The sequence below is a fragment of the Lontra canadensis genome, unplaced genomic scaffold (genome assembly GCF_010015895.1).
Source record: "Lontra canadensis isolate GAN:19392208 unplaced genomic scaffold, GSC_riverotter_1.0 scaffold13, whole genome shotgun sequence".
NCBI classification, from domain to species: Eukaryota; Metazoa; Chordata; class Mammalia; order Carnivora; family Mustelidae; genus Lontra; species Lontra canadensis.
Genome location: NW_022631007.1, coordinates 9484217 through 9504506, shown reverse-complemented (window position 1 = coordinate 9504506; position 20290 = coordinate 9484217). Strand labels below are relative to the sequence as shown.

Below are 20290 nucleotides of genomic sequence, written 5' to 3'. Positions count from 1 at the left end.
GGCCTCGTGTTTTAAACCATTCCTCTAGTGATGGATCTTTAAGATGTTTTCAATTTCTCTTTTACAAGTAATTTCAGAACAAATAAAGAACCTTCTATAAATGGTCTCAGTCGGGTGGGTAGGTGGAGCTTGTCACTGTTTGGACTGAAGTGATTTCAGTTTGATATTTTACCCAAGTCTGTTCTTAAAGGGCACGTCTCCATTTTATGAAAGGAACTCATGTGCACTGAATCAGAAGGGTCATAATGCAGGGTTGGTGACACTCTCTCATCTTGTCCATAGCCTGTAGCCTGTTTTTTTTACATATTTACTTAGCTCTTTTAATAATGTAACGATCACTGGTGAAATCAACTTCAAAACCAGAAATTCAACCCTATAACTAATCATATAGTCTCTTCATTAACCCTTCCCTTGACTTCCCCTTTCTATCTAGGGGTACCGATCATTCTGAACCTTGAGTGGATTAGCCCTTTGTTTCCCTTTTTATAAAGTTTTAATGTTTACAAATTTTTATAGAAGGATTTAGTTTTGCTTTAATTGTTTTCCATTTATAAAAACAGCACCATGTGTGAATGCTGTTATGGTGTTATGCATGTAATTCTCTGGTGTTTGAGTTCATTCTTTTGGGCTGCTATGTAAAGTTCCATTCATCTATTTGCCCATGGACAGGGAATGATGCACATCTGTGTATGTGTCTCTGTCATGTACGTATTCGCAACTGTTTTAGGTATCCATCTCGGAGCGGAATTGTTGGAACATAGGCTATGTAACTGATCACTTACAGGAGGTCACACCACACTCTTTGCCCTTTGGTTGTGCTAATAAGTACTCGGACATGTGATGCATAATTGGTTTTGTGAATTCATATCCTTTTCAATGTTTTGTAATGTCAAAAGTTTTAATTTTTGCTAATGGAATGGTATGAAAATGTATCTCAGGGTGGTTTCTGTATTTTGTGGTTCACTAATGATACTGAGCTCCTCTTCATGTTGTTACTACCTGTGTGTGTCTTTTCAATGGAATGCTGTCTTTCTATCTCTTGCTCCTGTGTCTGTGTCCTTGTTTTTTGGTAAAAGTCCTTTGTTTCTTTTTGATACTAACCATTTGTCAGCTGTATGAATTCCAAGTATTTTCTCCAAGTTTGTATGTTGTCTTTTCACTTTGCGGGGTCTTTGGATGTGTGGACATTCTTATGTTTTGCAAAGTTTACTTCTCTAGTTACTACATTTTATATCCCATTTAAGAAAATAATTTTTTTTATAATTTTTTTTGAGATTTCTTCTCTTTTTATTTTTATTATTTATTTATTTATTTATTTGACAGAGAGAAGGATCACAAGTAGGCAGAGAGGCAGGCAGAGAGAGAGGGGGAAGCAGGCTGAGCAGAGAGCCTGATGCGGGGCTCGATCCCAGGACCCTGAGATCATGACCTGAGCCGAAGGCATAGGGTTAACCCACTGAGCCACCCAGGAGTGAAATAAGTCAAGCAGAGAGAGTCAATTATCATATGGTTTCACTTATTTGTGGAGCATAACAAATAGCTTGGAGGACAAGGGGAGATGGAGAGGAGAAGGGAGTTGAGGGAAATTGGAAGGGGAGGTGAACCATGAGAGACTATGGACTCTGAAAAACAATCTGAGGGTTTTGAAGGGGCGATGGGTGGGAGGTTGGGGGAACCAGGTGGTGGGTATTAGAGAGGGCAAGGATTGCATGGAGCACTGGGTGTGGTGCAAAAACAATGAATACTGTTAAGAAATAAAATACTGAAAAGAAATAAAAATAAATAAATAAATAAATAAAATCTTAAAAAAAAAGAAAATTTTTTTTGCTTGAAGAGTTAAAAGACATTAATCTATATTTCCCACCCAGCATTTCAAAATTTGGTTTTTGCTAACCTTTAATTAAAATGAAATTTATTTTGTATATGTTGTTTGAGAAAGGGATCTGATTTCATCTTTTACTATAATTTTATTTTTCTTCTTCTTTGAAAGTACCCCATTTGCATCAATATGGAATATGTGAAACTTTATACTGTGTCCCTCCTTCTACCTAAAGCTACCAACAGAATTAGAAATAACTGGATGCCTAATACACTTTTAATTGTGCGGACTCTCAGGCATTTCTTCACTGTCAAGGTTTAGCCATTGATTTGAAATTTTCAGATTTTTGCTTCTTAGTGGGGAAAAGAACTTCACCTTTATCATCTAAGATGACTTAACATCTCCCATGTCAATAGCACATCCTGGCTAGGTGGCACATATGTGTAATTAGGATATTCCTTGGGACTTCTAATAATACCAATAACAATAAAAAATACTTTGACTTTCAATTGGCATCAGGGCCAGGGAGTTGCATTACAAGAATATGAATTTTGATAATTCTACTTAGACTCAGGGATGGTTTGGTTATTGCCAGTAAACTCATCAGGAACCTAGGAGACAGCAGGCAAATTGATCTTGATTTACAAAATGATCATCTTTTATTTCTTCTATTACAAGAACAAAGCTATCTGATAATACCACATTTGTAAATAATAGCAAATTATGGTTCTAGTAAGCTATTTCTAATGGTTGTCCTATATCCTGAATATCACACATTTAAAACTTCCAATCTTTAGAAACAAGGTATAGATACCTTTGTGCATTGGTCACAGTTTAAACAACTTTAAAAAATAATATACATAATCTGCACTGACATTTGATCACATAGTTCCCTGAGGTACTTGAACAGTATGTGGTTTGCTTGGAGTTCGCCACTTATGAGAAAATCCATCTATCCAGGAGTCCTTTCTCATTTCATAAAAGTGTAAAGTAGTCATAGAACCACAGTGGCTTCCTCAGTCTCTCCTGCTGTCCTTGAACCTGCAGTACTTGCCTTTTGTTTCGTGAGGTGGCCTTGCCTGGGCTGGGATCTCTCCACCATCCAGCCTCTATCAGGGTCTCCCCGACTCCCAGCAGCTTTCCTTCCTTGCCTTTTATAGAGCTGGGTCTGTGCACTTCCCTTCCCCATGGCCTCCATTCATCCTCATGTTCTAGAACAGATCCCAATTCTGAGCTAGAAGAGATATAAGAAAGGTTACCCTGGTGCCCTCGCTCTTTGCTCGTCTACTTTTGGACTTCACCCAGCTGTTCTCTTAAGCAGGGTTCTACCTTCTCCATTCTCATTCCCTGTGGGACAAGCCCTGCGCCTTCTAGCTTCTAGCTCCGCCTCTCAATAAGCTGCTCACTGCAGTCAGTACATGCTTGGCCAAGAATATTTAGGGTAACACTTGACTGTACTGGAATAATATGTCAATCACCAAACCTCAGTGGCTCCCAAGAAAAGGTTATTTCCTGTTGTGTCATAGTCTGAGGAAGGATATGGATGACACTGGAAGCTCTGAGATCTCTCTAAGAGACCATATGCAGGGATAGAAGCAAGGGAGGTGCTAGAAGTTGCCAGACACTCCGAAGGATAGCATCGTATTTGAAATTGTTGTAGCCACTTGGTTTTCAGGTGACAAAGAAGCTGTGAACTCCCCAGTGACACTGGTTGGGCATGATGAGGTGAACAGGTTGGGGCCACCTGTGAGACTTAATAAAGACAAGTTTAGTGGCAAACTAATGTGAGGGATAGAGACAGAAGGGTCTCTTATTTTTAAAATTACAGCATAGTATTAAAGAGCACAGGTTCTGGAGACAGAACGCCCAGATCTCAATCCCAACCAACTAGACCTTGAACATGGGCTGTTTCCCCTGTTTGTTTCCCATCTAGCTCCAGCATCATACTGTCTGGTCCAGAAAAAGCTTCCTGGAGACCCTGCTTTGTTGCCTGAGGTTACATGAGTCCCAGGTGCTGGAGTCAGCCTTGTGGTCTAGACCCTGACCCATCTGCCCTGTGGTGTAGACACTGCCCGTCCCACTTGACCACAGCCTCTACAAGCAGCAGTCTACACACTGCTATGTCCTTACCGTCTTCTAGTCCAGCTCCTCGAGCGAGTTACACAACCTCTCTGGGCCTGCTTCTTTGCCTCCGCAAGATTACAGCAACCCTCATCGTGAATTAGGAATGTCACATGAGAACCAAACGCCTGGTCTGTTTCTCACCCATCTCCAGTATCAAGCCCAGTGCCTGGCACATAGTAGGTGCTCAATAAACGTCTGCTGACTAATGAATGAATGAGCAGAGGGAGATGAAATTTTAACAAGGTGCACAGATGTGTAGTAGGGACTCACAGCCCTCGCCTCTCCTCACTGGGCTCCTCCCTGTAGCACACATTGTATGTTTTTACCTCCCACATCAGACTTGGCTGGTTGAGGGCAGCAACTGTTACATTCTATTCCTTTTTACTTCTCTGTCCCCTGTCAGTGCCCAGCCCCGGGCCTCCCACAGTCATAGACACAGAATACACGATTACATTGAAATGTAGCTTCTTTAATCAGGATTCAGTTTATAAAAGCCTTCTAATGTTGAGAATATAGTTTTTCCTCAAAGGAGCTATTACTTTTTCTGAAAAGAGCTGTGCTACATCTTCAAAACTGTCACTGCCAAAATATTATTAGCATCAAGCAAAGCATTTTTCACCTTCAGAGGGCTTCACTGTTCCAACTTATTGGTGATTTCAGCCCATTATAAAAACAAACAAACAAACAAAAAAACAAGTTCATCATTTCTGAGGCACAGAGAGTGTAGCATGTGTTTCCATCCCAGCTCTACCCTTAAACACTGAGTGTTGCTCAGGTAGGTGTCCAGATCTCTCTGAAGAGTGAGTTAGCAGTGGGTCACCTCCTCCTAGCGTCACCTCTTCCTGGGGACACATCCCGAGTAGGCTAAGCAGTGCTCATGCCCAGCCTCACTCACCTCAGGAAGTCAACGTGTGAGCAGGTGAATATGGGTTTTTTGGCTAGTGGCTTAGTTCAGAAGTTTAGAGTGGAAGGCCCTATTCTGGACATTTCACATAAGTTGAATTATTCGCTATGTGGCCTTTTGTGTCTGGCTTTTTTCACTTGGCATCACATTTTCAAGGTTCCTCCATGTTGTAGTGCGTTATCAGGGCTTTGTGGCTTTTTATGGCTGAGTAACATCCCATTGTGTGGAGACACCATCTTGTTTATTTGTTTGTCCACTGATGCACAGTTGGGTTGTTCCCACCTTTTGGCTGTTGTGAACAGCACATCTCTGAACCCCGCCCTGGTTATGCTCGCCCTTCTCTGCTCCCCCTCCATGGTCTCATGCTTCCAGCCTCTCCTGTCTTCCTCTCTTTCTCTGCTATCCTCCATCTTCCCCCTTCCTCCTTGGCTTCTCATCAGCAGGGATTCCAAGGTCTTGTCTTTTTTTTTTTTTTAAAGGTTTTATTTATTTATTTGACAGAGATCACAAGTAGGCAGAGAGGCAGGCAGAGAGAGAGAGAGGAGGAAGCAGGCTCCCCGCTGAGCAGAGAGCCCGATGCAGGGCTTGATCCCAGGACCCTGGGATCATGACCTGAGGCGAAGGCAGAGGCTTTAACCCACCGAGCCACCCAGGTGCCCCTCCAAGGTCTCATCTTAAATCAAGTCCTTAACAAGCAAAAATTTAGTAAGTCCTTGCTGCTGCTTCCGTTCATTGGTCTCCTCCTCTCCCTCCCTCTCTCCCCGTCTCCATCCCCCTCCCTCATCTTCTTCATCACTACCATACATTGGTTTTGCTCCATACTGTGATTTCCTACACATCTACTTACACTTCCCTTCTCTGTGTATCGTGCAACTTCTCCGAGGTCATCGGTGGTGTCCTTCCCGCTAATTTCCAAGGCTCTTTCTTTGTCCTTGTCTCTTCAGAAGCTCTTCCCACGTGGCTTACAGAACGCTGCATGTTGTCTGCTCTCCTGAGGCTGGCCCGGCCCTCCTCCCCTCTTTGCTTTCCATCCTCTCTCTCAGGAACTCCTCCTCGATTACCCCTCTCCCGCTGCCTCCCTCTGCCTTGACAGCAGTCGCTCGTGCTTAGCTGTCACCTCTCGGTGTCTGGGTTTCAGATCCTTGCTTCCCGCCTGTCACCTCAGTTCCAGCACTTTCATGGACTTGACCCTGAGGCCCTGCTAATGCCTCAGCCCCTCCTCAGACTCAACGGGGTCCTCCTACCTCAGCCTCCCACACACGCGTTCAAGCCTGACTTTTTTCGAGGGTACTGGTTTCTATCCGCCATCCTACCACCACCCTTGACACTCAGGCTGGGAGCTCAGGCCTCACGACCCACTCCCTCATCTTATTTATCTCTGGACGGTCCCCAGGTTTGCTCTCTTGAGGGTGATTTCCCATGTGCCCCAGCTCTTCCCCGTGCCTCTGCTGGGCCCCGATCTGGGCTGTTGTCACCTGCTGCTGGAATGACTGTGATAAGCCTGCCCACCCCCTCCACGGTCCGCCTTGCTTACAGCGGCGGCGCTGCATTCCAGAAGCCTCGGGCTGGCGATGCTGAGCAGGGCTGAGAGGTCAGAAGGCCCGAGTGCCCAGACTGCTCCCCCACTTCTCATTCTCCCTGGGACTTCAGGGTAATGACGCCGTGAGGCTGAGGTTTCAGAAACGTGACTGGCCCAAACGCCCACTGCTATTACTGTGGGTATAAGCCAGGAGTTGAGGCCCTACGCGGTGCACAGTCACTGCTTCCCCTGCAAGTGGTTTGGCCTCAGCTCCACTGTGCTGTCCCTGTCTGGCAAGCCAGCGTGGACCCCGTGGGACCCTCAGAGCATCCTTTTCCATTCTGCTAAGACCTACACCCTGCCCACCCTTCCTGCCTCAGGGCTAGCCTTGCTTGGCTCTCAGTGTTTCCTTCCTTCCTTCCTTCCTTCCTTCCTTCCTTCCTTCCTTCCTTTCTTTCTTTCTTTCTTTTCTTTCTTTCTTCCTTTCTTCCTTTCTTCCTTTCTTTCTTTCTTTAGATTTTATTTATTTATTTGACAGAGATCACAAGTAGGCAGGCAGAGAGAGAGGGAGAAGCAGGCCCCCTGCTGAGCAGAGAACTCGATGTGGAGCTCTATTCCAGGACCCTGGGATCATGACCTGAGCTGAAGGCAGAGGCTTTACCCCACTGAGCCACCCAGGTGCCCTGGCTCTCAGTGTTTTCAAACAAGCCTCATGAAAAGGAAATAAAACACACACGAGAAGTAAAGAAATGTGGGGGTTGGATCCATGGTCCTGGGTTTGATTCCAGGCTGAGCCTCTCACCGACGCTACCTTGTTCCCTTGAGCCCCAAGTTCTTCCACCTGTGAAATGGAACAAGTCTCGGCCTTGTAGGAGTTAAAGAGAACATACCCACACACACATACAGTACAAACACACAGACACACACATACACACACAGGCCCAGAATGGGGGATTCACAAAGGATACCTTTTGCAACCTGCAAATGCTGGTAAGAGATGGGAGGGACGGGCACTGCCATTCTTATTCTCTCTTCATATGCTGTGCCCATGCCCCCCATGTCCCTCTGGAGTCCCCCCTTTTTGTCTCCACCATAACACCTATGCTGAAGAAGAAAGGAGGAGAGTTAAGCTCTCCCCCCAGATTGAAGCAAATGAGGACAGGAGGTGACCAGTCTGCAACACCGCTTCCCCACGTCTGCCCTCTGTTCAGAAACCTTCAAAGATGCCCCGTTGGGAACCCCAGCTCCTCGGTGTGTGGATTGGAAACCCCAGCCCCGTCTTAGTCCCGTACCCCTAGTCAGTGTATCTGAATGTGTCTGATTTGGCATTGTGTCCCTGCTTTAGCCCACCCTGTGTGTTTGATTGTTTCCTAGGAACGTGTTTTCGCTCCTTCTCTGGAGTGGGAGCTCCCTGCAGGCAGGGGCTGCTTCTAAGTATCTTTTAGTCCCTCTGACTGTGAATTTTTCACTCACACAAAATGCTTTCTTGAGGAATGAATACCTTCTCTATAGTTTGGTTTATTATACAAACCTAGAATTTAATTGATAAATGTCTTTAAGTAGTCCCTTAACTTGTTGGTCTCATGGAATAAATTCTGAATTTAATGTTGTCTCCCTTTTGGTTTCAGTTTCTCTTGGGAGAGTCATCAGAACATATTTAAAGAAAGGAACTTTTTTTTTTTTTTAAAAGATTGTTTTATTTATTAGAGAGAGAGAGAGAAAGTGTGAGCATGAGTGGGGTGGGGGAGAGAGGGAGAAGGAGACTCCCCGCTGACTGGGGGACTGACCTGGGACTTGATCCAGGACACCAGGATCATGACCTGCAGATGCTTAATGACTAAGCCACCCTGGAGCCCCTAAAGAAAGGAACTTTTGAGAAATATCTCCCGTTTTGTAATCACCGGATTAGGACCTACTGGTGTCACACGTAGCTTGGCCTATATCAATATCATGATTTCTTATTTGGGTTCTAGGAAAATGGAATGAAAGAGATTATTTTAGAAATAGCAATGCATGGTGCTTACATAGTCATTAATTACTTTATAATGAGAGCCTCCAGAGTCCCTGGCTCTGTGCTAGGGGCTGGGGGGTAAAATCACCAACACCTCTGCTCTTAAATACTAGGAAAGCCGATCCAGAAACAACACAGTGACAGGCACAGTCATTCAGCCTGGGGGCTCCCAATCACAAAAGGAAAAAAACCCACGGCAACAGTATAGTCGGGAAAGGCTTTTTAAGAGCATATTTGACTTTCACTTTTTGATCTTCTTCTTTTGTAATCTGTGTCATATGTACAACTCTTAAATGAATAACATTAACATTTGATATTTTAAAAAGCCGCTGTTAGTTTTCTAGATCAGTAGTTCTCAGCCTTTAGGATGTACCTTGTGTCAGAATCACCTGGAAGCCTTCTGAAAACTCAGATTGCAGCCTGTATCCCTCCCTACCCCCTCCCAAGGGTCTTTGACTCTGCAGGTCTGGGAGGATGCTGGTGCATGGACCACACTTGGAGCCTTGCTGATCTAAGCTGCCTGGTAAAAATGAAGAGATCCAAAAATATTGGCATATGGCTTGGCAGTGTTAAAATCTGTAAATTTTCCATTCATTCAAAAATATTGAACCATCTGCGATGTACCAGGCATGATGCAAGACTCTGCAATTGATACAAATGGCTCCTGCTTCTTGGGGTGGGTCTCACTGGGTCATGACAACTATCCTGGAAGTCGGGTATTGTCATTCTCCATATTTCACCCAGGGGGGACGTGAAGGTCAAACTCAGTCCTTTGATGTGCTACTCAGCTGATCTTTTATTGCCCTCCCGGACTTTTGACTCTCCTTTCCACTGTGCCTCTTGCCTATGTGCTTATTAGATGTGGTTACTTTCTCACCTTGAGATGAATTTTCTTAATTTTGCAGAATGTCCACATTCTTCCATGTTTTCCTATTGCACATTCCGATTTTAATTATATTTTATTGATTGCCTTTCACAGATGGGCCTCCTATGTCTTCTTTTCTTTGCCTTTGGTTTTTAAATCATGTTTGCATTTGTTCGGGTGTATTTGTTTTTCCCCTACCAGCAGATCTTACTTTTTTCCTGTTAAATAATTCCTGCCTTCTGACTTTGAAATTGGATGCCTCCCAGACTGAATGTCTAGATGGCCCACAGATTCCTGCTATTTATTTCCTGCTTCAGTGTGCTAATATTAGGCACTCCCTCTCTGCGGCAGGGGCTGAAGTCCCAGCCCAGCTGCTCTGATCCCCTCAGGGCAGGAGCTGAGGCTGGTGGGTTCTTGCTGCAGCATTAGGCTTTCAGTACAAATCTAACGGCTTTGCCTCGCTGCACACCTGGGCTATTAAAAGACCAGGGATGATAAAAATAGTTCCCACCACCATTCCCACCTTGGAAGCTTTCAGGACAGCTCTCCAAAGAAACAATTAGATTCTATCTCAGGGAGTCAGAGCCACACAGAGGAATATTTTTATTTCAGCAGAGGAATCATGAAGTAAACATCATGTACAAAAACAGTTGCATAGGAAGGGAAGATGTTTAGAAAAACACCTGATTGATTGCCTTATTTTTTAAATAGCCTGAATCATTCGGCCAACGATGCTTCCTTGTTATCTATCACCGAACTCTAGAAGGCTTTCCTTCATTTCAAGAGTACAGCCAGCATAGACTGTGATTTGGGGGTGCTGAGGGGTGCAGGGTTTGGGTTATGTTGCTGGCAATCAAAAGACACTGGCAGGATGTGGTTTTTCTCCAAACCATCTGGATATTCACAGGAAAACTTAACCATTTTTCTCTCTGTACACCGATAAATTTTAAATTATATTTTCTACTTAAATATGAAATAGTATAAAATTAAACGCTCCAAGTGTACATTAGACCAAATGTGATCTGGGAATGCATCCACTGAATGGAATATTGGGTTCAATGCGTTTCCTTAAAGGTGCCTGGTCGTCTTTGCCATCTGCCAGCCTTCACTTCGCACATGCGATTGATTTCACCCGACATCGTTTCTCACGGTTAGGTGCCTTAAAAGCACTAAGCTTCCATTTAGAGTTTAGAGCTTTGCCAATCGTCCCATATGTCCTTGAAAGGCATCCTTATTACATATCCCAAGGCATAACTTTCTTCAATCTTCTTTGTTGAAGTAGAATGTTCTCCAAAGAGACAGTAAAACTTCTGTGGTTCCCTAAAAGGAGAGATCAGTATTTCCGGTAATCATCTGTTCATGAACCAATTATTTTATTTATTCATTGCATGTCACAATTATTCATTCCTCAGTAACAAAGCTTTCAGACTCAAGTAATTTATTTTAAAATGGTCTTGAACTCGTTAGAGGTTATAAATATTCCTAATGATTCTGATTTTTTTTAAGATTTTATTCATTTATTTGACAGACAGAAATCACAAGTAGGCAGAGAGGCAGGCAGAGAGAGAGGAAGGGAAGCAATACCCACCCAGCAAAGAGCCTGATGTGGGGCTTGATCCCAGGACCCTGGGATCATGACCCGAGACAAAGGCAGAGGCTTTAATCCACTGAGCCACCCAGGCACCCCACGATTCTGATTTTTTAAAAACGTGCCAAAGGTTCTGTTTCCCTGCTTTGAAAGGATCGGTTTCTGTTTAAGGGAAGATAAGAGGCGTTGGGATGAAAACAAATGTTTTTCGTCTCAAGGAGCAAGGTCTCATTGACTTAAACCAGGGTTTCTCACCCCTGGCAAGAGGAACAATTAGGGCTGGATCATACTTTGTTGTAGGGGACTATCCCATGTATTGTAGGATGTCAGTAGTTCCAGAGATGTGACAATGGACAATGTCTCCAGACATCACCAAATGTTCCCTGATGGGAGACTCACCCTGGTGGAGAACCACTGATGTAGGGGATTAAATCCTGTGGGGGGCTGCAGCAAGGGCAAGAAGCCTGCTTTAGGTCTGTTGATTTGCTGTGTCACAGGCACCTGTTGAAGGCGCTGAACATTTCCTGGAGAACCAAGACTGAAGTTCAGAAGAGGATCGCTATAACTTTCCATCCATCCCAGTCTGGCCAACAGTGTGGTGGGGGGAAGGGCACTTTAGCAGAGCCATTGTTCCATTGTGCTATCTCCCAAATCAGAAGTACTGATTGTAGAACGCAAGGTGATTTTATTTATTTATTTATTTATTTATTTTAATTTTTAAAATTTTTTATTATGTTCCATTAGCCAACATATTGTACATCATTAGTTTTTGATGTAGTGTTCGACGATTCATTAGTTACCTGTAACACCCAGTGCTAATCACAAGACGTACCCTCCTTAGCACTTTTTCAAACTCAACACCCAAAAAACAAATAATCCGGTCCAGAAATGGGCAGAAGACATGAACAGACACTTCTCCAAAGAAGACATACAAATGGCCAACAGACATGTGAAACAATGTTCAACATCACTAGCCATCAGGGAAATACAGATCAAAACCACAACAAGATACCACCTCATACCAGTTAGAATGGCAAAAATTAACGAGACAGGAAACAACAGAGGATGGCGAGGATGTGGAGAAAGGGAAACCCTCTTAACCTGTTGGTGGGAATGTAAGCTAGTGTAGCCACTCTGGAAAACAGCATGGGGGTTCTTCAAGAGGTTAGAAATAGAGCTACCCTACAAAGTGATTTTAGATAGAACATTTTTGTGAGAATACATGTTTATTTTAATAGCTATGTATTTATTTCAATGTGCATTAGGGAAAAAAGTAACCAGCGTGTTTTGCCCAAGCTGTTCTGGTATTATTACGCAAGGAAAGGCTAACATTAACTTGCAAGGTATAGTTGATTTGAGGTCAAAAGCTTTAAGCAAGTTGATTCTTTTGTGTTAGGAAATGTTTAAGTGTTGGGGATTCAGAGATTAACAGGACAAAGTCCCGATTCCCAGGGAATTTGTTCTCAAAGGGAAGCCAAGCAAGGAAAGCATTTCAGGTAATAAATATAATGTACGGAAGCTTGAAGGAACTCTGTGGGGGGTCGCAGGAGACTCCAGTACAAAGTCCTGTTCCCTTGGCTCACCTTCTAGTGGAGAGGTAACAAGTCCATGTCAAGCAGAGGTAAGCACTAGATGAAGAGGAAAGAAGGACTTGAGTCCTGAGGTCTGAGCAGGTGATTTCTGGGCAGAGACCCGACTGATGGGAGGGGTGGCCATGGAAGGGCATAAAGTCAGAGGGAACATACCATGCAAGGTGATGCTGGGACTCCCAGTTTTTGATGGTCTAGAGTGGCTTTCAGGCACAGGGAAGACTATCTGAAATTATCTTTCATGTTTGTTCCCTTGCAAGAATTAAATAAACATAAATTATAGTGATTCTCAAGGTCCCTGAAACATCTCAACGTGTATTGATTGGCTTAGCCTGATCTTTCAATTAAATTCACCCATCAAAAATTGGTTATTCAGTTATTCAGCTGAATGTTGTAATTGGAATCAGAAGTCTGACAGCCTTTCTTACGCATCCCAGGGTCCTAGTCATGGCATGTTCTCTGCACACCCGTACACACACCCATACACGTAGATTAGCCAAACCAAACACTGAGGGCTGACAACGGGGCTGGATCTCTGACATCATCACCATCTGTGTGTGTGGCTCTATTTCTTTCTGGGCTAGAAGACTCGGACCATGAAGGGCAGAGCTGCATGAGCCTCGGCTCATTGCAGTTCCTGACCCAGATGAATTAGAGCTTGCGCTCAGGGGACTGAGGTTCTTTTTGGTAATGAGATTGTTGGCTGTCTCCTCACGCCTGGGCATCCAGGGCAATTCTCAGGTCAGTGAGGAACACTCTAGGGCCACCCTCCGCCTTTATTGCCTCCAGCGGCACTAAAAGGCAGCCTGTACTCCAAATGAGGTTGATTTCACAGAGCACAATCACCGGGGTTCAAGAGACAACGTAGCCTGTTTTTATTTATTTTTATTTATTTATCTTTAAAAGATTTTATTTACTTATTTGGAGGGGGACACAAGCAGGGCAGGGAGGGGCAGAGGGAGAGGAAAAAGCAAACTCCCCACTGAGCAGGGAGTCTGATGCAGGGCTCGATCCCAGGACCCTGAGATCAGGACCTGAGCTGAAGGTGGACGCTTACCGGGCTAAGCCACCTAGGTGCCCTGTTTTGATTTTATTTGCCATTCCCCTTGAGTTTGTAGCAGACTTCCCTCCCTGCGTAGCTGGAGTTCAGGTCTCCCTGCCGAGGGCAGGAGACGACTTTAGTGCACAGTCTGCTCCTTCATGTGGGTGAGTTGTAACTCTCCCACCTTCACTTCCTGCTTTTGCAGATGAAAGCGCATGGCATCTCCTGTGGTCCCCCCTCTCCTCGCTTAATTTGTTGCTAATTTTCTTCCGGAGCTTCTCATTACATGACAGTTTCAAGTTCATGCCACGCTTCTCTTTCGAGGGCAGGACCACAACTGCTCTGGTGTACCATATCCCTCTCCCGTCTTCGTGTGGTCCTGAGGCCACAGCGTGAAGACACCAGCTAAGACTGTGAGAAGGAGCTTGGTGAGGTGAGGGGCAGAAGGATCCCCGGGCGGCTGCAGGGCAATGGTGGATGGGAAGAGCAGGTAGGGCTGCAGGGGGCAGGGCCAGATCACGTGGTGCCTTTAAGCCCTGGAATCAAGTGTTCCGGTTTTGGGCCATGCCCTTTATAAAGCCAGCGGGTCTTTAAGTACAAGAGCAATAGGATCTAAGTTATAGCTTGAAAAGCTCTCTCTGGCTGCTCCCCCGTGGATTGTAGGATGGGTTGGAGGGAAGCAGGAGTAGGGCTGAGGGAAGCCTGGCTTAAGTCCTGATGAGGGGCAGCGATACCTGGAACCAGACAACGTGGAAGCCTCCCTCAGTTATGACGCTAATTTGGAAGGGGGTCCGTGAATGCTTAGGATTTGGCTAAGAAGGACCTGTGTCCCTAGTTCCCGGGAAAGAAATGAAGACAGTTACTGATTCTTGCCTTGGTAGTTTAGTACAAACTTTTGTCCTTCAGGAACCTGAGGAGGTTTGTCTCTGTTGTGGACTTTTAGGGAAGTCTAACTGGCATTCATGCCTTTCCCACATAGTTCTGGGCCTTTACGTGGGTTTTTCTTCGTGCGTTGACAACATTCCCCCTGGGAACTTATAATGACATCGATCTTTAAGTCCTGAAATATCCATTTTGTGTGTGTGTGTGTGTGTGTGTGTGTGTGTGTTAGAGCAAATTCTCCATAGAGAAGAGAGAACCCAGGCAAAGCCTTAATGGTCTTATAAAATTTAAATTCCTACCATTCACTCAGTTAGTTTTGACACCTCAGTGTATCAAAGAAAAACACAGACACAGGAAAAGTCATTTGTGTATGCCTTAGATATGCAGTTCAGAGTGTTATATAGAGATTAATATGAGGGATTTGTCTGACAACTGTAGGTAAATTTCTGCTCTCTGAGGGTCTAAGAAATGACTCAGTGGTGTTTAAAGTTCCCTTAAACCATTTATAGGACACTCATTATTCCCTGTCCTCTGCCTGTCCTTCCCCAGCTCTGCCTTCAGTTGCCCTGTAGGATCAATGCAGTCAGTCATGGTACCCTTGGACCTTCCAACTAGCACCAGCCTTGAGGCCAACAGTAATACCTGGCCAGGTGTGGACAAGCGTGAGGACCTGATTTACAGCCCAGCAGACTCACGGGCTGATTATTGCCTGTAGCCGATCAACTGGTCACCTACCACTAAGGATTCTTGTAATCCCGTAACCTCGGCCTTGACTCCCTCTCCTGTTCCTACCTCACTCCTTTGTTGCTTTTCATTTCCATTTATACTGGACCCAGAGGCATTAAAATACACATGTGTTAAAGGTCTAGTTAGTTACACACAGTCTTTTTCTTTGTATTTCCATGTTTTCCATATTTAAAAAAATATTTAATAGAACGCTTAAAGCTCAGGAACCAAAAGCAATGTTATAGTGACTGGTCTCCGACCTGGGTTCCTTGTTGGAGCTCACAGCTGGCATTTGACTAACGAAACTGTCTGGTACTGAATCATCTCAGGGAGTGAAGACTTTAGACTCTCCACCACGAAGGACCAGTGGGACCCCCCCAAACCATTTACGACAATCCCAAACACCCCACATGCTATAAGTGTGGATTGGCCTCTAGGGTTGAAATTTTACTAAACTTGCATATGTAAATATTGGAGCACTTAACAGCACTTAAGGTTCACCTTGCTTATAGTTTTGATTTATTAGCTGTATTAGATAATAGTGAATTAAATGCATGGGAAGATTTTTGTGTTATTTGACAACAGTGGCTCTTAAAAAGAAATTGTTGAAATTACTAAATATCATTTAAAGTGTTTAATTAAATTTATAAATGGGACCAAGCATTAAAGAGGCCATTAAAACTGTTCTTTAACAAACAAAAAAAACCCCAAAAAATAAAAAACCAGCTCCTTTAGTTAGGGATACATGTTGATGGCTTGACAGGTAAAATGAAATTTGCTTGGAGATGCCCCAGCGGGGAAAGTATAAAAATATGAGGGAACTAGATGAAATTAAATGGACAGAATGTTAATAATTGTTGAAGTTAGGTGGTAGATAAGTGAGGGTTATATAGTAGTCTTTCTATGTTTAAGTATGTTTAAAATTCTCAAGTCAAAAGTTCAAAATACAGGGATTTGTTTGTATTTTCTCTCAAGAACTTGGGAGCTCACAGAATCCTGAATTCTGCTCATGTTCTTCTGTCTGGTAGAGACACATACACCCCTTACAGATGATACCTAATTTGGCTTCTGACTATTTTTCATGCTTTTGTGTGATTCTGTGGTCACAGTTCTGACTATTTTTCATGCTTTTGTGTGATTCTGTGGTCACAGTTTTAATTTTTTTCTGAGGGCAGGATTCATGACTCTGTATCTTGTGAGCACACCTGCCTCTAGGAAGCCATCATTTGTAATTGTTCACACACACACACACACACACACACACAATATATGGTAAACCCAAGAATAACTGTGGTGTTTACTTTACATTTGCCTCTGTGTCTGTCTATATTGACATTTTCTGTTATTTCCCCTTCATGTTAAGTACATGTTTGTTGAGGATGTGATGCATGTTGCCTCAGGCATGATGATCCGTTGAAGTGTTTGGGCTCAGGAGTTTGACTCCTTGTGTGGCTTTGTGAAAATTACTTAAACTTTCTAGTCCTCAGTTTCCTCATTTGTAAAATGGACGTGATTATGATACTGATTTCAGAGTTTTCAGTGAAGAGGAGTTAATGTATAGAAAAAGAAGGAAGTGTTCTATTATAAATACCAGCTACTATATTTAGTCAGAAAGGTATTTGTAACACTCTTTTCTTTAAAAGATTTTACTTATTTATTTGACAGAGAGAGATTGAGAGAACAAGTGGGAGGAGGGACAGAGGGAGAGGCAGGCTCCCCACAGAGCAGGAAGCCCAGTGTGGGACTTGATCTTAGGACCCTGGGATCATGACCTGAGCTGAAAAGGTAGATGCTTAATGGACTAAACCCAAGCACCCTGTAGCACTCTTAAAAAGAGTTTGCTCTCCCTCATTCTGAGTATAGAGCTGCCATCTGAAGACATATTAACATAATATAATCCTATTAAGATATTCTGTCCTGCAATTAAAAAAAAAGATTTATTTATTTATTTTAGAGAGCCAGATTGGGGAAGAGGCAGAGAGAGAGGGAGAGACAATCTCGAGCAGACTCCCTGCAGGACGCGGAGCCTGATGTAGGGTTTGATCTCTGATATCATGACCTGAGTTGAAATCAAGTCAGATGGTCAACTGACTGAGCCACCCAGGTGCCCCTCTGTTCTTCAATTTTTTTTTTAAAAGATTTTATTTATTTATTTGACAGAGAGAGATCACAAATAGGCAGAGAGGCAGGCAGAGAGAGAGGGAGAAGCAGACTCCCTGCTGAGCAGAGAGCCCGATGTGGGGCTCTATCCCAGGACCCTGGAATCATGACCTGAGCCAAAAGCGGAGGCTTTAATCCACTGAGCCACCCAGGTGCCCCTGTTCTGCAATTTTGAAGTAGCATTTTGTCTTGGTGTTTGGATTTTTAGTTTACACAAATATTTTACTCATCTTATCATACTCACTAATTAGCTAGAATTTCCTGGACTGTTTTAAAGCATGGAAGGAAGAGTTAGGTTGCAAATAAATGCTTCCACATTGACAATCTATAGTTCATTCTTGTTTGGCAGGTAATTGAAGATCCAGCAAATCATCTCTCTTCTAATATCATTGATTTATTTTAGCAAATCTCAGATTCAAGTGCTAATGACAGTCTTTGAAAACTAATAATTCAGAGAGATGAGTTTTTATGTACTTAATCTACATCCTAGGAAGGTATAAAATGTTACAGTATAATAATTGTGTAGAAAATACCTGTGCATAAAAATTTCTGGTAAGAATTATCTCCAAATTACTAAGAGTTCTGTCACTCAAATAGGAGAACTAAGGGCAACTCCTCTTTGCACTTCACATTTTATATTTTCCAGGTTTTCCTGCATAACCATTTTCCACTTTCAGAGAAACATGTTGGCATATTATTCTTTCAGACTTGCCTCTCTGGAGGGCTTTGTTTTCAAAGTTAATAAAGAATTCAGAATTTTTTTAAAAGCTTTTTGATTGTGTTCTGATCAATGGAAGTCCTTATTTCCTCACCACACTTGTGTGGTTATGTTACTATCCAATGAAATCACCACTGGAGTCTTGCTTCACAGAGAATTTAGTGAATTTGATGTGATTCAAATAAAATTAAGAATAATACATTAATGTGCTTAACATTATAAGTGCCTCAATCTCTTTATCTTTATTATTTTATTTATTTTTTTTTCAGTGTTCCAAGATTCATTGTTTATGTGTTATACCCAGTGCTCCATGCAATCCGTGCTCTCCTTAATACCCACCACCGGCCTCACCCAACCCTCCTAACCTCTCCCCTCCCAAACCCTCAATTTGTTTCTCAGAGTTCACAGTCTCTCATGATTTGTCTCCCTCTCTGATTTCCCCCAACTCACTTCTCTCCATCTCCCAATGTCTTCCATGTTATTCCTTATGCTCCACAAGTAAGTGAAACCATAGGATAATTGACTTTCTCTGCTTGACTTATTTCACTCATCATAATCTCTTCCAGTCCCATCCATGTTGATACAAAAATTGGGTATTCATCCTTTCTGATGGAGGCATAATACTCCATAGCATATCTTCTTTATCCATTCGTCAGTTGAAGGGCATCTTGGTTCTTTCCACAGTTTGGCAACTGTAGCCATTGCTGCTATGAACTCTGGGTACAGATGGCCCTTCTTTTCACTGTATCTGTATCTTTGGGGTAAATACTGAGGAGTGCAATCACAGGGTCATAGGGTAGCTCTATTTTTAATTTCTTAAGGAATCTCCACACTGTTTTCCAAAGTGGCTGCACCAACTTGCATTCCCACCAACAGTGTAAGAGGGTTTCCCTTTCTCTACATCCTCTCCAACACACGTTGTTTCCTGTCTTGTTGATTTTGGCCATTCTAACTGGTGTAAGGTGGTATTTCAATGTGGTTTTGATTTGAATCTCCTTGATGGCTAATGATGACGAAGATGTTTTCATGTGTCTGTTAGCTATTTGTATGTCTGCTTGGGAGAAATGTCTGTTCATGTCTTCTGCCCATTTCTTGATGTGATTATGTGTTTTGAGTGTTGAGTTTGAGGAGTTCTTTATAGATCTTGGATATCAGCCCTTTGTCTCTAGTGTCATTTCCAAATATCTTCTCCCATTCTGTGGGTTGCCTCTTTGTTTTGTTGACTGTTTCCTTTGCTGTGCAGAAGTTTTGATCTTGATGAAGTCCCAAAAGTTCATTTTTGCTTTTGTTTCCTTTGCCTTTGGAGACGTGTCTTGAAAGAAGTTACTGTTCCCAATGTTGAAGAGGTTACTGCTTATGTTCTCCTCTAGGATTTTGATAGAGTCCTGCCTCAGGTTGAGGTCTTTCATCCATTCTGAGTTTATTTTTGTGTATGGTGTAAGAGAATGGTCAAGTTCTTCTTGAGAACTTCTTGAGTTTATTTTTGTGTATGGTGTAAGAGAATGGTCAAGTTCATTCTTCTATACATAGCTGTCCAATTTTCCCAGCACCATTTATTGAAGAGACTGTCTTTTTTCACCGTATATTTTTTCCTGCTTTGTCAAAGATTATTTGACCATAGAATTACAGGTCCATATCTGGGCTCTCTCTTCTGTTCCATTGGTCTATGTTTCTGTTTTTGTGCCAGTACCATGTTATCTTGGTGATCACAGCTTTGTAGTAAAGGTTGAAATCGGGCAATGTGATGGCCCCAGTTTTGTTTTCCAACATTTCCTTAGCAATTCGAGGTCTCTTCTGGTTTCATACAAATTTTAGGATTGTTTGTCCCAGCACTTTGAAAAATGCTGGTGGAATTTTGATTGGGATGGCATTGAAAGTATGGATTGCTCTGGGCAGTATAGACATTTTAACAATGTTTATTCTTCTGATCCATGAATGTGGAATGCTTTTCCATTGTTTTTTGTCTTCTTCAATTTCTTTCACAAGTGTTCTGTAGTTCCTTTAGTACAGACCCTTTACCTCTTTAGTTCGCTTTATTCCCAGGTATCTTACAGTTCTTGGTGCTGTAGTAAATGGAATCAATTCTCTAATTTCCCTTTCTATATTTTCATCATTAGTGTATAAGAAAGCAACTGATTTCTGTACATTGACTTTGTATCCTGCCACATTACTGAATTGCTGTATGAATTCTAGTATTTTGGGGGTAGAGTTTTTTGGATTTTCCATATAAAGTATCATGTCATCTGTGAAGAGAGAGAGTTTGGCTTCTTCTTTGCCAATTTGCATACCTTTTATTTCTTTTTGTTGTCTGTTGTTGCTAGGACTTCTAGTACTATGTTGAAC

At 42.9% G+C, this 20290-nt stretch overlaps 1 protein-coding gene across 1 annotated transcript in view; it reads left to right on the top strand.

The window, feature by feature from the left end:
- Nucleotides 1-20290, top strand: part of DNER (delta/notch like EGF repeat containing) — a 308774-nt gene that overhangs the window by 199739 nt on the left and 88745 nt on the right. The gene's annotated exons all lie outside the window — the stretch shown is intronic.